Source organism: Phalangium opilio, unplaced genomic scaffold (genome assembly GCF_054372755.1).
Source record: "Phalangium opilio isolate 3A_F unplaced genomic scaffold, DU_Popi_V2 ptg000090l_1, whole genome shotgun sequence".
Taxonomy (NCBI): Eukaryota; Metazoa; Arthropoda; class Arachnida; order Opiliones; family Phalangiidae; genus Phalangium; species Phalangium opilio.
In genome coordinates this window covers 4,480,802-4,490,166 of record NW_028324195.1, presented here as the reverse complement: position 1 = coordinate 4,490,166, position 9,365 = coordinate 4,480,802, and the positions used below count along the sequence as shown (strand labels likewise).

At 41.2% G+C, this 9,365-nt stretch overlaps 23 non-coding genes across 23 annotated transcripts; all 23 read right to left on the bottom strand.

The window, feature by feature from the left end:
* Window positions 1-2,601: 2,601 nt before the first annotated feature.
* Window positions 2,602-2,685, bottom strand: TRNAL-UAA (transfer RNA leucine (anticodon UAA)). Its single transcript has one exon. It is a non-coding gene; the product is annotated as a tRNA-Leu (tRNA).
* Window positions 2,686-2,838: 153 nt separating this feature from the next.
* Window positions 2,839-2,922, bottom strand: TRNAL-UAA (transfer RNA leucine (anticodon UAA)). The gene has a single exon. It is a non-coding gene; the product is annotated as a tRNA-Leu (tRNA).
* A 153-nt stretch (window positions 2,923-3,075) lies between these two features.
* TRNAL-UAA (transfer RNA leucine (anticodon UAA)) lies at window positions 3,076-3,159 on the bottom strand. The gene has a single exon. It is a non-coding gene; the product is annotated as a tRNA-Leu (tRNA).
* A 153-nt stretch (window positions 3,160-3,312) lies between these two features.
* On the bottom strand, window positions 3,313-3,396 carry TRNAL-UAA (transfer RNA leucine (anticodon UAA)). The gene has a single exon. It is a non-coding gene; the product is annotated as a tRNA-Leu (tRNA).
* A 153-nt stretch (window positions 3,397-3,549) lies between these two features.
* On the bottom strand, window positions 3,550-3,633 carry TRNAL-UAA (transfer RNA leucine (anticodon UAA)). Its single transcript has one exon. It is a non-coding gene; the product is annotated as a tRNA-Leu (tRNA).
* A 153-nt stretch (window positions 3,634-3,786) lies between these two features.
* TRNAL-UAA (transfer RNA leucine (anticodon UAA)) lies at window positions 3,787-3,870 on the bottom strand. The gene has a single exon. It is a non-coding gene; the product is annotated as a tRNA-Leu (tRNA).
* Window positions 3,871-4,023: 153 nt separating this feature from the next.
* On the bottom strand, window positions 4,024-4,107 carry TRNAL-UAA (transfer RNA leucine (anticodon UAA)). The gene has a single exon. It is a non-coding gene; the product is annotated as a tRNA-Leu (tRNA).
* A 153-nt stretch (window positions 4,108-4,260) lies between these two features.
* On the bottom strand, window positions 4,261-4,344 carry TRNAL-UAA (transfer RNA leucine (anticodon UAA)). The gene has a single exon. It is a non-coding gene; the product is annotated as a tRNA-Leu (tRNA).
* Window positions 4,345-4,497: 153 nt separating this feature from the next.
* Window positions 4,498-4,581, bottom strand: TRNAL-UAA (transfer RNA leucine (anticodon UAA)). Its single transcript has one exon. It is a non-coding gene; the product is annotated as a tRNA-Leu (tRNA).
* A 153-nt stretch (window positions 4,582-4,734) lies between these two features.
* TRNAL-UAA (transfer RNA leucine (anticodon UAA)) lies at window positions 4,735-4,818 on the bottom strand. The gene has a single exon. It is a non-coding gene; the product is annotated as a tRNA-Leu (tRNA).
* Window positions 4,819-4,971: 153 nt separating this feature from the next.
* TRNAL-UAA (transfer RNA leucine (anticodon UAA)) lies at window positions 4,972-5,055 on the bottom strand. The gene has a single exon. It is a non-coding gene; the product is annotated as a tRNA-Leu (tRNA).
* Window positions 5,056-5,208: 153 nt separating this feature from the next.
* TRNAL-UAA (transfer RNA leucine (anticodon UAA)) lies at window positions 5,209-5,292 on the bottom strand. Its single transcript has one exon. It is a non-coding gene; the product is annotated as a tRNA-Leu (tRNA).
* A 153-nt stretch (window positions 5,293-5,445) lies between these two features.
* On the bottom strand, window positions 5,446-5,529 carry TRNAL-UAA (transfer RNA leucine (anticodon UAA)). The gene has a single exon. It is a non-coding gene; the product is annotated as a tRNA-Leu (tRNA).
* A 390-nt stretch (window positions 5,530-5,919) lies between these two features.
* TRNAL-UAA (transfer RNA leucine (anticodon UAA)) lies at window positions 5,920-6,003 on the bottom strand. The gene has a single exon. It is a non-coding gene; the product is annotated as a tRNA-Leu (tRNA).
* Window positions 6,004-6,156: 153 nt separating this feature from the next.
* Window positions 6,157-6,240, bottom strand: TRNAL-UAA (transfer RNA leucine (anticodon UAA)). The gene has a single exon. It is a non-coding gene; the product is annotated as a tRNA-Leu (tRNA).
* A 153-nt stretch (window positions 6,241-6,393) lies between these two features.
* On the bottom strand, window positions 6,394-6,477 carry TRNAL-UAA (transfer RNA leucine (anticodon UAA)). Its single transcript has one exon. It is a non-coding gene; the product is annotated as a tRNA-Leu (tRNA).
* A 153-nt stretch (window positions 6,478-6,630) lies between these two features.
* TRNAL-UAA (transfer RNA leucine (anticodon UAA)) lies at window positions 6,631-6,714 on the bottom strand. Its single transcript has one exon. It is a non-coding gene; the product is annotated as a tRNA-Leu (tRNA).
* Window positions 6,715-6,867: 153 nt separating this feature from the next.
* TRNAL-UAA (transfer RNA leucine (anticodon UAA)) lies at window positions 6,868-6,951 on the bottom strand. Its single transcript has one exon. It is a non-coding gene; the product is annotated as a tRNA-Leu (tRNA).
* Window positions 6,952-7,341: 390 nt separating this feature from the next.
* Window positions 7,342-7,425, bottom strand: TRNAL-UAA (transfer RNA leucine (anticodon UAA)). The gene has a single exon. It is a non-coding gene; the product is annotated as a tRNA-Leu (tRNA).
* Window positions 7,426-7,578: 153 nt separating this feature from the next.
* Window positions 7,579-7,662, bottom strand: TRNAL-UAA (transfer RNA leucine (anticodon UAA)). The gene has a single exon. It is a non-coding gene; the product is annotated as a tRNA-Leu (tRNA).
* Window positions 7,663-8,289: 627 nt separating this feature from the next.
* TRNAL-UAA (transfer RNA leucine (anticodon UAA)) lies at window positions 8,290-8,373 on the bottom strand. Its single transcript has one exon. It is a non-coding gene; the product is annotated as a tRNA-Leu (tRNA).
* A 627-nt stretch (window positions 8,374-9,000) lies between these two features.
* Window positions 9,001-9,084, bottom strand: TRNAL-UAA (transfer RNA leucine (anticodon UAA)). The gene has a single exon. It is a non-coding gene; the product is annotated as a tRNA-Leu (tRNA).
* Window positions 9,085-9,237: 153 nt separating this feature from the next.
* Window positions 9,238-9,321, bottom strand: TRNAL-UAA (transfer RNA leucine (anticodon UAA)). Its single transcript has one exon. It is a non-coding gene; the product is annotated as a tRNA-Leu (tRNA).
* Window positions 9,322-9,365: the final 44 nt, after the last annotated feature.

Sequence of the window (9,365 nt, the reverse complement as noted above, 5' to 3'; positions counted from 1 at the left end):
AAAAGCAAATGTCCCCAAAACATGGAAGCCACAACCCAATCACACATAAGCTAGGCTCGTACTTGTTCATCGCTTTCGATGATTTCACTAATATTAGCATTAACATTTTGTACATTATTGGGTTCCTTATTAATAGATATGCCTACGCCTACAGTACTTTCAATAGAACATTTATTTAATGCATTATCTTTCGTACGATCATGGCCAACTGGCCTCGTGGTAGGACCAACATTTTGCGTGCTAGAACCTGTTCCAGAAACAGCCTTCTCCTTTCATTTTCTCGTTTCCTAAATTCAGGATCTGACCTTTTTGCCCTCATTCTTTCCCTTGCCTTTCGTTTTCTGATTTCCTCTTTACTTAAATTATTATCTTCCTCCATTTACTTATTAATCAGTTAAATACTCACAAAGGTTGGCAAAATCAATCTCCTTAAATACTCACACAGGTTGGCAAAATCAATCTCCTTCAGTAATACGTAAGGCTTAATTATATTATTTGCCGAACAAAATTAATCGAGCAAATTTAACACTTAACTTCTTCCTACGAAATTCTATCAAAGAATGAATCAACTGTTTAAAAATAGGTTTTTTTCGCGAATAGGGCGCTATCATACCAACAGCAATTCCGTCATATTTAAAAAATATACATTGCCAACACTTTTTTCAAATAAAGAATGATAAAAGTGCGTAAAAAAGGTCTTTCACAAATAGGCCTAGGGGGCGTATAAACTAAACAGCAACAACGCTCTACAGCTACACTAATCTTACACAAACAAGGAGTACTATAAACCCACTACTGGAAGCGGTATTTTTATTCAAACGTAAAACAATTTCGCTTAAGCTTAACATCTCTAGACATCGGTAAAAATGTCTCTATCACTCCTAAACATTATAACTCAAATTCATCTGATTATGTTTTAACAAGGTTAAATCTAACTGGGAGTAAGATGAAAGGAGTAGAAGCTTATCTGTCTAAGGAAATATGAAATTTTATCTTAACAGTTAGTTAAATCATAAGTTTATAACGAAAAAACGCGGAAGGGGAAAACGAGCAGACAACAGCGATTTTTGGGGGTAGAAGGTTAAGAGCGCCATCTGTCGTCCGTGCCAAAGTTGAACTTCCACTCGAAACGCAATGAGAAAGTGGATAAAATAATGCCATCAGCTATTTAACTGCGTCGATATATTTAACGACTTGACCCATGACATGCCCATAACACTGGCTTCTATGAATCCTATTTATTCTTGGATGCTAGGAAACTTGATAGACGTAACAGTCTGTACCAAGTACCCAAGCATCCTTCAATAAACGCCTGGCAACATTGTGGTACGCATGGTACAACTAAAAAATAGGATGTGTATCTATCTTTCCAGTCACTCCAAGTCGTTAAGCCCTCATTACAGAGGATTTGAAACACTATCGTAATTCCAAGTGTCTCGAATCTCTACGTTCCTGTCCATTATGAACAGTGCTGAGAGAAAGATACATCAGAAAGAGCCATTCAAATCGAATTGCCGAAAATATTATCCATATTTTCATTTCATATAACAGAGAAAACAAATTATTATGGTTCTGAGAGGAGCTTCCCATTTTGGTTGTTGTTCTCAAAAATAAATCGCAATGCACGGGCCTAGATAGATACAGGAGGCAATGTAGGAAATATAACGCAATGCACGGGCCTAAAAAGATATAAGAGACAATGTACGAAATATAACGCAATGCACGGGCCTTGATAGATATAGGAGGCAATGATTTAACGACTTCGGTACTTGGGTTTATCTTTAATATTTAAATAAATATAATTATTTTTTAATTATTTTAATCGCCAGTAAATAACTTTAAAAATAGTTAAATCGTTTAAAATAAAGTTGTTCCTATTATCTTTCGAAACTTTGCTAATATTGACGTTTAAAGTGAAGGGTACCCCTCTTGCCCGCTTTTTTCAAATTTTGGGGTATATATACGTTTCGTTTCCATTATAATAATAGATAAAAACGCATTCGCGTGAACCTTTGGTGGAAGCCCTGCCATTGGGAGGCTAGACGTTTCTCGTAACCCTAGCCGATCGCCGCGTATATCTTGAAACCAAACGATGACGGAGGAAAAGAAGCCAGAATGTACTGACTGGCGTCCATGTGGAATGGACAAAAGACCTGAAGATGGTGGTGCATTGAAGCTGGTGTCAATGTGGAATTGACGAAGAACAGAAGATGGTGGTGCATAGAAGCTGGTGGCAATGTGGAATTGACGAAGAACAGAAGTTGGTGGTGCTTGGAAGCAAGCACGTACAGACTAGTGTCCATGTGGGATGGACAAAGACTAGCAGATTGTGGTCCTTAGAAGCCAGTTAGTAAAGACTGGTGTTGGTAGATGAATGACCAAATTTCCGTGAACCGCGAACGCGTTCCGGAAATCGGGTATTTGTTTGCTCCGATTTGTAAACTGCGAACGCGGTCACGTGGGGTCTGACAGACAGACACACACACACACACACAGACAGACACGGCCGGTGTAATACCTCTCACGTGACATACGTCACTCGGAGAGGTAAAAAGCCTTTCCTGAGTATGAGATACAAGTTATTAAAATGAAACAAATCGTTGTCAGAAGTGGGGTTCGAACCCACGCCCTCATACGAGGATCAGAGCTTAAATCTGACGCCTTAGACCACTCGGCCATCCTGACACGCTTTTAAATGATTTCCTTGAAAATGAAGCTATAGTACAACACCAAAATACCTCCCGTATCTCTATGCCACATAAAGCTACTCACTTGTTGCCATACTAGAAAAGCCTTTCCTGAGTATGAGATACAAGTTATTAAAATGAAACAAATCGTTGTCAGAAGTGGGGTTCGAACCCACGCCCTCATACGAGGATCAGAGCTTAAATCTGACGCCTAAGACCACTCGGCCATCCTGACACGCTTTTAAACGATTTCCTTGAAAATGAAGCTATAGTACAACACAAAAATACCTCCAGTATCTCTATGCCACATAAAGCCACTCACTTGTTGCCATACTAGAAAAGCCTTTCCTGAGTATGAGATACAAGTTATTAAAATGAAACAAATCGTTGTCAGAAGTGGGGTTCGAACCCACGCCCTCATACGAGGATCAGAGCTTAAACCTGACGCCTTAGACCACTCGGCCATCCTGACACGCTTTTAAATGATTTCCTTGAAAATGAAGCTATAGTACAACACCGAAATACCTCCCGTATCATCATGCCACATAAAGCCACTCACTTGTTGCCATACTAGAAAAGCCTTTCCTGAGTATGAGATACAAGTTATTAAAATGAAACAAATCGTTGTCAGAAGTGGGGTTCGAACCCACGCCCTCATACGAGGATCAGAGCTTAAATCTGACGCCTTAGACCACTCGGCCATCCTGACACGCTTTCAAATGATTTCCTTGAAAATGAAGCTATAGTACAACACCAAAATACCTCCCGTATCTCTATGCCACATAAAGCTACTCACTTGTTGCCATACTAGAAAAGCCTTTCCTGAGTATGAGATACAAGTTATTAAAATGAAACAAATCGTTGTCAGAAGTGGGGTTCGAACCCACGCCCTCATACGAGGATCAGAGCTTAAATCTGACGCCTAAGACCACTCGGCCATCCTGACACGCTTTTAAACGATTTCCTTGAAAATGAAGCTATAGTACAACACCAAAATACCACCAGTATCTCTATGCCACATAAAGCCACTCACTTGTTGCCATACTAGAAAAGCCTTTCCTGAGTATGAGATACAAGTTATTAAAATGAAACAAATCGTTGTCAGAAGTGGGGTTCGAACCCACGCCCTCATACGAGGATCAGAGCTTAAACCTGACGCCTTAGACCACTCGGCCATCCTGACACGCTTTTAAATGATTTCCTTGAAAATGAAGCTATAGTACAACACCGAAATACCTCCCGTATCATCATGCCACATAAAGCCACTCACTTGTTGCCATACTAGAAAAGCCTTTCCTGAGTATGAGATACAAGTTATTAAAATGAAACAAATCGTTGTCAGAAGTGGGGTTCGAACCCACGCCCTCATACGAGGATCAGAGCTTAAATCTGACGCCTTAGACCACTCGGCCATCCTGACACGCTTTCAAATGATTTCCTTGAAAATGAAGCTATAGTACAACACCAAAATACCTCCCGTATCTCTATGCCACATAAAGCTACTCACTTGTTGCCATACTAGAAAAGCCTTTCCTGAGTATGAGATACAAGTTATTAAAATGAAACAAATCGTTGTCAGAAGTGGGGTTCGAACCCACGCCCTCATACGAGGATCAGAGCTTAAATCTGACGCCTAAGACCACTCGGCCATCCTGACACGCTTTTAAACGATTTCCTTGAAAATGAAGCTATAGTACAACACCAAAATACCACCAGTATCTCTATGCCACATAAAGCCACTCACTTGTTGCCATACTAGAAAAGCCTTTCCTGAGTATGAGATACAAGTTATTAAAATGAAACAAATCGTTGTCAGAAGTGGGGTTCGAACCCACGCCCTCATACGAGGATCAGAGCTTAAACCTGACGCCTTAGACCACTCGGCCATCCTGACACGCTTTTAAATGATTTCCTTGAAAATGAAGCTATAGTACAACACCGAAATACCTCCCGTATCATCATGCCACATAAAGCCACTCACTTGTTGCCATACTAGAAAAGCCTTTCCTGAGTATGAGATACAAGTTATTAAAATGAAACAAATCGTTGTCAGAAGTGGGGTTCGAACCCACGCCCTCATACGAGGATCAGAGCTTAAATCTGACGCCTTAGACCACTCGGCCATCCTGACACGCTTTCAAATGATTTCCTTGAAAATGAAGCTATAGTACAACACCAAAATACCTCCCGTATCTCTATGCCACATAAAGCTACTCACTTGTTGCCATACTAGAAAAGCCTTTCCTGAGTATGAGATACAAGTTATTAAAATGAAACAAATCGTTGTCAGAAGTGGGGTTCGAACCCACGCCCTCATACGAGGATCAGAGCTTAAATCTGACGCCTAAGACCACTCGGCCATCCTGACACGCTTTTAAACGATTTCCTTGAAAATGAAGCTATAGTACAACACCAAAATACCACCAGTATCTCTATGCCACATAAAGCCACTCACTTGTTGCCATACTAGAAAAGCCTTTCCTGAGTATGAGATACAAGTTATTAAAATGAAACAAATCGTTGTCAGAAGTGGGGTTCGAACCCACGCCCTCATACGAGGATCAGAGCTTAAATCTGACGCCTTAGACCACTCGGCCATCCTGACACGCTTTTAAATGATTTCCTTGAAAATGAAGCTATAGTACAACACCAAAATACCTCCCGTATCTCTATGCCACATAAAGCCACTCACTTGTTGCCATATTAGAAAAGCCTTTCCTGAGTATGAGATACAAGTTATTAAAATGAAACAAATCGTTGTCAGAAGTGGGGTTCGAACCCACGCCCTCATACGAGGATCAGAGCTTAAATCTGACGCCTTAGACCACTCGGCCATCCTGACACGCTTTTAAACGTTTTCCTTGAAAATGAAGCTATAGTACAACACCAAAATACCTCTCGTATCTCTATGCCACATAAACCCACTCACTTGTTGCCATACTAGAAAAGCCTTTCCTGAGTATGAGATACAAGTTATTAAAATGAAACAAATCGTTGTCAGAAGTGAGGTTCGAACCCACGCCCTCATACGAGGATCAGAGCTTAAATCTGACGCCTAAGACCACTCGGCCATCCTGACACGCTTTTAAACGATTTCCTTGAAAATGAAGCTATAGTACAACACCAAAATACCACCAGTATCTCTATGCCACATAAAGCCACTCACTTGTTGCCATACTAGAAAAGCCTTTCCTGAGTATGAGATACAAGTTATTAAAATGAAACAAATCGTTGTCAGAAGTGGGGTTCGAACCCACGCCCTCATACGAGGATCAGAGCTTAAACCTGACGCCTTAGACCACTCGGCCATCCTGACACGCTTTTAAATGATTTCCTTGAAAATGAAGCTATAGTACAACACCGAAATACCTCCCGTATCATCATGCCACATAAAGCCACTCACTTGTTGCCATACTAGAAAAGCCTTTCCTGAGTATGAGATACAAGTTATTAAAATGAAACAAATCGTTGTCAGAAGTGGGGTTCGAACCCACGCCCTCATACGAGGATCAGAGCTTAAATCTGACGCCTTAGACCACTCGGCCATCCTGACACGCTTTCAAATGATTTCCTTGAAAATGAAGCTATAGTACAACACCAAAATACCTCCCGTATCTCTATGCCACATAAAGCTACTCACTTGTTGCCATACTAGAAAAGCCTTTCCTGAGTATGAGATACAAGTTATTAAAATGAAACAAATCGTTGTCAGAAGTGGGGTTCGAACCCACGCCCTCATACGAGGATCAGAGCTTAAATCTGACGCCTAAGACCACTCGGCCATCCTGACACGCTTTTAAACGATTTCCTTGAAAATGAAGCTATAGTACAACACCAAAATACCACCAGTATCTCTATGCCACATAAAGCCACTCACTTGTTGCCATACTAGAAAAGCCTTTCCTGAGTATGAGATACAAGTTATTAAAATGAAACAAATCGTTGTCAGAAGTGGGGTTCGAACCCACGCCCTCATACGAGGATCAGAGCTTAAATCTGACGCCTTAGACCACTCGGCCATCCTGACACGCTTTTAAACGATTTCCTTGAAAATGAAGCTATAGTACAACACCAAAATACCTCCCGTATCTCTATGCCACATAAAGCCACTCACTTGTTGCCATATTAGAAAAGCCTTTCCTGAGTATGAGATACAAGTTATTAAAATGAAACAAATCGTTGTCAGAAGTGGGGTTCGAACCCACGCCCTCATACGAGGATCAGAGCTTAAATCTGACGCCTTAGACCACTCGGCCATCCTGACACGCTTTTAAACGTTTTCCTTGAAAATGAAGCTATAGTACAACACCAAAATACCTCTCGTATCTCTATGCCACATAAACCCACTCACTTGTTGCCATACTAGAAAAGCCTTTCCTGAGTATGAGATACAAGTTATTAAAATGAAACAAATCGTTGTCAGAAGTGAGGTTCGAACCCACGCCCTCATACGAGGATCAGAGCTTAAATCTGACGCCTAAGACCACTCGGCCATGCTAACACGCTTTTAAACGATTTCCTTGAAAATGAAGCTATAGTACAACACCAAAATACCTCCAGTATCTCTATGCCACATAAAGCCACTCACTTGTTGCCATACTAGAAAAGCCTTTCCTGAGTATGAGATACAAGTTATTAAAATGAAACAAATCGTTGTCAGAAGTGGGGTTCGAACCCACGCCCTCATACGAGGATCAGAGCTTAAATCTGACGCCTAAGACCACTCGGCCATCCTGACACGCTTTTAAACGATTTCCTTGAAAATGAAGCTATAGTACAACACCAAAATACCTCCAGTATCTCTATGCCACATAAAGCCACTCACTTGTTGCCATACTAGAAAAGCCTTTCCTGAGTATGAGATACAAGTTATTAAAATGAAACAAATCGTTGTCAAAAGTGGGGTTCGAACCCACGCCCTCATACGAGGATCAGAGCTTAAATCTGACGCCTTAGACCACTCGGCCATCCTGACACGCTTTTAAACGTTTTCCTTGAAAATGAAGCTATAGTACAACACCGAAATACCTCCCGTATCATCATGCCACATAAAGCCACTCACTTGTTGCCATACTAGAAAAGCCTTTCCTGAGTATGAGATACAAGTTATTAAAATGAAACAAATCGTTGTCAGAAGTGGGGTTCGAACCCACGCCCTCATACGAGGATCAGAGCTTAAATCTGACGCCTAAGACCACTCGGCCATCCTTACACGCTTTTAAACGATTTCCTTGAAAATGAAGCTATAGTACAACACCAAAATACCTCCAGTATCTCTATGCCACATAAAGCCACTCACTTGTTGCCATACTAGAAAAGCCTTTCCTGAGTATGAGATACAAGTTATTAAAATGAAACAAATCGTTGTCAGAAATGGGGTTCGAACCCACGCCCTCATACGAGGATCAGAGCTTAAACCTGACGCCTTAGACCACTCGGCCATCCTGACACGCTTTTAAATGATTTCCTTGAAAATGAAGCTATAGTACAACACCGAAATACCTCCCGTATCATCATGCCACATAAAGCCACTCACTTGTTGCCATACTAGAAAAGCCTTTCCTGAGTATGAGATACAAGTTATTAAAATGAAACAAATCGTTGTCAGAAGTGGGGTTCGAACCCACGCCCTCATACGAGGATCAGAGCTTAAATCTGACGCCTTAGACCACTCGGCCATCCTGACACGCTTTTAAATGATTTCCTTGAAATTGAAGCTATAGTACAACACCAAAATACCTCCCGTATCTCTATGCCACATAAAGCCACTCACTTGTTGCCATACTAGAAAAGCCTTTCCTGAGTATGAGATACAAGTTATTAAAATGAAACAAATCGTTGTCAGAAGTGGGGTTCGAACCCACGCCCTCATACGAGGATCAGAGCTTAAATCTGACGCCTAAGACCACTCGGCCATCCTTACACGCTTTTAAACGATTTCCTTGAAAATGAAGCTATAGTACAACACCAAAATACCTCCAGTATCTCTATGCCACATAAAGCCACTCACTTGTTGCCATACTAGAAAAGCCTTTCCTGAGTATGAGATACAAGTTATTAAAATGAAACAAATCGTTGTCAGAAATGGGGTTCGAACCCACGCCCTCATACGAGGATCAGAGCTTAAACCTGACGCCTTAGACCACTCGGCCATCCTGACACGCTTTTAAATGATTTCCTTGAAAATGAAGCTATAGTACAACACCGAAATAACTCCCGTATCATCATGCCACATAAAGCCACTCACTTGTTGCCATACTAGAAAAGCCTTTCCTGAGTATGAGATACAAGTTATTAAAATGAAACAAATCGTTGTCAGAAGTGGGGTTCGAACCCACGCCCTCATACGAGGATCAGAGCTTAAATCTGACGCCTTAGACCACTCGGCCATCCTGACACGCTTTTAAATGATTTCCTTGAAATTGAAGCTATAGTACAACACCAAAATACCTCCCGTATCTCTATGCCACATAAAGCCACTCACTTGTTGCCATACTAGAAAAGCCTTTCCTGAGTATGAGATACAAGTTATTAAAATGAAACAAATCGTTGTCAGAAGTGGGGTTCGAACCCACGCCCTCATACGAGGATCAGAGCTTAAATCTGACGCCTAAGACCACTCGGCCATCCTGACACGCTTTTAAACGATTTCCTTGAAAATGAAGCTATAGTACAACA